Below are 6,146 nucleotides of genomic sequence, written 5' to 3' on the forward strand. Positions count from 1 at the left end.
ATATATGATTAAAGTGCTTTTTAAAACATAAGATATTTGCTTCTGTTTAGATAAATGCTATCATGTTGCCTTAATTGCTTTATTTGAAAATAAGTTACACAAAAATCTTTAATATTTTCAAGAGTTATACATATATTCTTGAGTCCCATGGAGGCAATATTTGTGCAACGATTGGATTTGGGGAAAACGGCTAAACTTACATTTTGAGTGATTGTATATTTAACATAGGTACATTGATTCATCAAAGATTTTACTATACATTAACTGGCTAACTATGCTTAGAGAGATGCTATAAAGTCAGGCAATGTCATACTGACAAGTAAAATAGAACTCAATTCACCTACCAGAATGCAGAACAACTCTGATTGTGTTCGTCTCTATGAAAAAAGAGTTGAAATAGTAAGTGTCTCAGTCACTGTAGACATTGTTATCCCACTATGTATCTTGTTATTCATTTGTATAGTATAGTAACTCACTGTATATCTTATAGTTTATAACTCACTGGTCTACATGTACTGAATCCTGCCTTATATCACTTGGTTCATGACATCTTTTCAAACTTGAGATGACGGTCTGTTCTTCATTTCTGACCTTATCTACACACTTAATTCTTGAAGAACAGGGAGCTAGCTGTCATTGGTATTATTATAAATCACTTCTAGGGACAATTTAATGTAAATGTGCTTTTGTAACATATTAAATATCTTAAAAAGATACTGCTTCATTTTTCATTAAGAAAATAAAATCCTTGATCGTCTGACTGAATGGTTTAAACTTATTTACAAATTATAGTTTTGTAAAGATTGACTAAAACCTCACTAAGATTGATTTACTCATGTCAGCATCCTAAAAATATGTTGTCAGCACAAACCCTTCATTTACGTGTTGTTTGTTGACATAAACACATTTGTGTGTGCTATTAAAAAGTAAAAATAAAACTGATGACATTGGCTATACAAGGTACCTTGGTATTACCAGCTCACACGTTTTATGATATGTGATGGATTTTCATTTCCTGATCAAAGTGAAATATGTAGTTTGACTTTACTAAGTGTACACCAGTTTCCTTTCGGAACGTTTCTGGAGGAAAGCATGTATATCTATAAAGGTGTGCTGTAGATTTTCAATCCAAACAAAATATTGGCTTCAAATATTGAATTATTATTGCAATTTACATTGTCTCATAATAGAAAATATAGAGGCATATCTCATCATACATAGATCAGTGAGATATACAATGCACCATTACTACCCTGATATAAGTGATGACAACTGTACACTGACTAACATATCAATCATACTGAATCATTTCATCACATTTTGTATCCTATAGATTCTTTCTTTGTACCATAGAGTTCAAAATATTCTTCACCATTGAAGTACATTTAGTATATATTTTGGAAATGTGTCTGAAATATTCAGAACGTAAGTGTGACTTCTATACACTATTAAATTTTGACAGTAGATTTTGTTATAGTGTTGTAAAAGAAACTTTATTGCACACTGTTCTAGAAAAGAATGGCTAAAAATACTTTAAAATGTATCTAATTCTGTTACCCCTATTTATAAAGTGTTAAGTGTTTATCATCATTTCTTGTTGTGTTCTGATCCTGTGTAATGTAGCTCTTTTAACCTTGTCAATCGTGTTTGGAATTTAGGCTCATCGGTCGTAAATTAGCAGGAAATCAGGTAAATTAGATTTAACGTGTGAAATTAGCACGCCTGTGTAATGTTTATTATTTCTTTATTTCTAAGCTTTTGATATTGAATGATTTGTAGAATTCTTATATTCTGTATATCAACACACCAATTGGTACCAGGAGAATTTTATCTACCTTAAAAAACAATAAGGCTTCGATAAATATTTCATATTTCCTTCATCCATCCTCGATCCTCGGGGAATTTCGATCACTATCAGTCTCTGCACCCATGGAACATTTCATGGCGAAACTAAAGGCACAAGCGAAGTAATTTGATTGGTCTAGAGCAGAATTCAGGAGAAAAAACATGACCAATCACAGACTGATACACTCCATGGAAGGTTACAAAGGAGCAACACCCAACTTCAAAGCCAACATTTAATTCATTTAGAGAGAGGCATGGTTCAGAATAGGCACATGTACTTGGCTTTTCTCTATAGTTATCAGATTTGTAAAACAATCCAAATTTATTTAAGCATTTGGCTAGTGCACCTCACCATCAAGATTTTGATACTGAATATGATCACTTTGGAATTACTGCCTTTGCCTTCTAGTTTTCAAAATTTAAACCTTAAGCATCATTGCAGAGTCATAGAAGCATGACATGAAAGTATGATGCACGTTCATTCATTTTTTGACTCTATCTATTTGTATTAATCGATGCTCTTCACTGGTGTATCTTTTATACAATCTTCTGTATGCAAAATAGTTTGAGTGCATGCTTTATATTTTCTGCTCTGACGATTTTCTATGGCCAAATTTCGTCATTCTTCTATACTCATCTCTCCTTACATGTTAATTATACTGTCAATTTGAAATAATAGCTGCCAGGATTTTTTTCTTTACAATGTTGTATATGAAGAAGCCTTTTGAATGATTAGAAAATTTCATTTAGTTAGCAAATATTTGCTGTAAAATTATATGAAGCAACATGCTGCTTTATGGAAAAATTAAAACCTTGGATCATATTGATCAAACCTTTCTGCCTGTTTTGATATGTTGAGTGACAACTTATTTCTGACTTTGAATTCAGAGATCTGTTTATTACTATTTTCATAGGAGAAAGTCAATGTTGTATATGTAAAAGATTAATATTTAACTTATCCATATATACATATCTTATCATTTTCCATATGAATCAACTTTTCTGTTAATGCAAAATAACATATGTTCAAATTAATCCTTATATCTCCAATGTAAGCCAATTCAACATATTCCTTATTATCAATATGTTAAGATTTCTTTGATAACAGTACAACTACTACTATAGTGATGATAATATTGACAGAAGACAACTTTATTAATGAATGTGTTTTAGATAACCACTTCTTTGCTCCTATAAAAGAATGCACCGCTATATTGTACGATGCCAATGAAACACCAGTGTAGGATGATACAGTGAAACCCATGATAAAGTGAACTGCTGTTCATTTCATCATTATGGTGAAATAAACACACACCCACCCCATAGTAAGGTGAAGAAGCATTATAGTTTGTTTTCAATTGCTGTTTCTTCACCTAATTTTTTATCAGTTTACTTAATTATGTTCCTCAATACATGATAAAACAAAAACAAAGCAGGGGTAGGAAAATTAAGGGTGGGGCAGGAGGCTTCACATTATCATGGCCACGGTAAAGTGGCGGGGGGTGGGGTGGGGGGGGGGGCTTCACATTATAATGGCCAGGGTAAAGTGAAGCATAACACTATTTTCTTACTTGTTAAATTTTTGTCACTTTTTTTACCATGAATTGCCCCCATTTATTTAAACACACATGGATCAAAAAAATGTCTGGGTAGGGGAAATTTAGGATGAGGCAGTGATCATCAATGATTTCAACGTGGCCAAAATCAAAATTGCAATTTATCTGATAACAATTAATCATAAAACTTTTTCAAGAGATTTCATATTAGTTACTAAATAAAAACATAACTAATTAATTATTTGATACTTATTCATTTTATTGTATGTTATCAAGCACCATTTTGTATTTATATAATATCATAAACAGAAACAAACTTTTTAAATTTAGCGTAGATATTTGAGTGATGTTCCACTTCAACAAATGGCTGATGATGTACAGCAATATAAGGGTAAAAATTCCAGGGCACAAAATCTTTAGCAGAGTGAATGATTTCAGGGGTTCATGATACTCGCTCTATGGACATAATGTTATACACTCTATGGACATGTTATACACTCTATGGACATGTTATTCACTCTATGGACATGTTATACACTCTACGGACATGTTATACACTCTATGGGCATGTTATACACTCTATGGACATGTTATACACTCTATGGGCATGTTATACACTCTATGGACATGTTATACACTCTATGGACATGTTATTCACTCTATGGGCATGTTATACACTCTATGGACATGTTATACACTCTATGGACATGTTATTCACTCTATGGGCATGTTATTCACTCTATGGACATGTTATTCACTCTATGGGCATGTTATTCACTCTATGGACATGTTATACACTCTATGGACATGTTATTCACTCTTTGGACATGTTATACACTCTATGGGCATGTTGTTATATCTGATATTGGTGTCCATTGAGAAGTACTTAAAATATAGAACCGTTTTAAAGTTATCTGATCTTGATGAAGAAACATCTTTTTGTCTTTCACAAGTCAGCCAAGATCAGTCCTTCCCTCACATGCTGTCTATACTTTGTTAACATGACATTGCTAATGATTGAAGGATTTTTCTTTAATAAGACTACAGCAGCATTCTGAATCAAAGAATGAAATTGGAAATAATATATCTTGTGCATCAACATAATCTTACAATTTTTTTATAAATCTATTACAATTATTAAAGTTTTCTGTGAACTTGTGTAATAGATGAAGACAGATATAACATTGTATATTAACATATTGTATGCGAATGGTATCCAGAAATCATACAAAATTATACAAATTAAAGGAAAAACAGCTATTCCACCAGTGAAGTGAAACAAATTGTTGCTATGTCACTCAACTAAAATCAATGAAGACAATTCAAAGCACTTCATACTTAATGAAGGTATGGTCATTTATACTGAGATAAAGTCTGAAGAATATCATTTTAACCTTATAAAGTACTGATCATGATAACATGTGTCATTAATTTTCCAATAAATGGAGGGGTTGAATGTTCTCTTTGAAAAAAATGGGGGGAAAAAAAACTATTTTTACAACAACTGCCTAACCAGCTGTCAACTTTAAATGTTATATAATCATTCTTGCTGTCCCCAAGTAGGTGACAGAGAATGGTATTGAATTCAAACTGTTCTAGTAAGTATGAAACATGACTTAATGCCAGGGCTATTTTGATGAGGTGTCATTGACATATTTAGTTAGTTATTTATCAGTTTCATTGAGATCCTACCATCATCACAACAAAGACTCCATACAAATGACCGCCTACTTGCTGTGAACAAGGGGTTTCCACCTTTGTCAACATCTCTGGTGGCACTCCAGGAGCTTGGTTATGAGCAATCAAGGAATTGTCTGAATTGAAAAGATATTTCACTTAAATTATAGGGAAAATTTTGATTATTTTGTAACATCCTTATGGTGCCTGTAGGATTTCTCTTACCTTTTCACATCCATACCTGCTTAATAGCACTTGGATCCTGATAAGTAAAATAAACCGTGATATTTAATATTTCTCTCACAAAATAAAACAGCTAGGATTTCTTCTTTCTTGAATAGATTACAATAAAGGTTTCAAAATGATCAGAAATTCGAATGTATATAGATACTTGGTCTATCATTACCTAACATTTTATTGATTGTGAATTCAAGACAGAACCCATATCTGACTACGGTGAAATGAACCCTGATTAGTTAGAAAATGGTAAAATGCTTCACTTCACTATGAGCTGCCCCTACCCTAAATTACCCCACCCTTGTTATTGTTCAGTTTTGTTATGTATGGTTGAATTTGATTAATCGAAGAAATGATGAAAAAAGGGGGGGTTGGGGGTGGGGGTTGGGGGTTGTGGGTTGGGGGTGGGGGTTGGGGGTGGGGGATGGGGGTTGGGGGTGGGGGGTGGGGGGTGGTGAATGAACTGGGGTCGATATACCATAATCCATAAAGGTTTACTTCACCATGCTTCACAATACCATGCTACACTGGTATGGTTTTCAATGCAAAACATAAATTGATATGTCTATTTATATTATTATGTTTATATAGAAAACACAAAAACAATGTTATGATATAAAACAATGTTATCTTAGATATCACATTTGTATAACAACACACTTGATCAAGACTAAAGACCCAAGAGTAGTCTTGCCCCTCACAATAATTATGTTGATTTGCTTGGATATATAGTAATAGACTTAAAATATAACTGTATTTCTGACAATGGAAACAAATAATGTTAAACATGAAGATATGATGATTTAATAAAAAATGACAAAGAAATTGTAA

This window comes from Ylistrum balloti, unplaced genomic scaffold (assembly GCF_031769215.1).
Source record: "Ylistrum balloti isolate Yb309-2 unplaced genomic scaffold, AGI_CSIRO_Ybal_v1 Utg369916, whole genome shotgun sequence".
Lineage (NCBI taxonomy): Eukaryota > Metazoa > Mollusca > Bivalvia > Pectinida > Pectinidae > Ylistrum > Ylistrum balloti.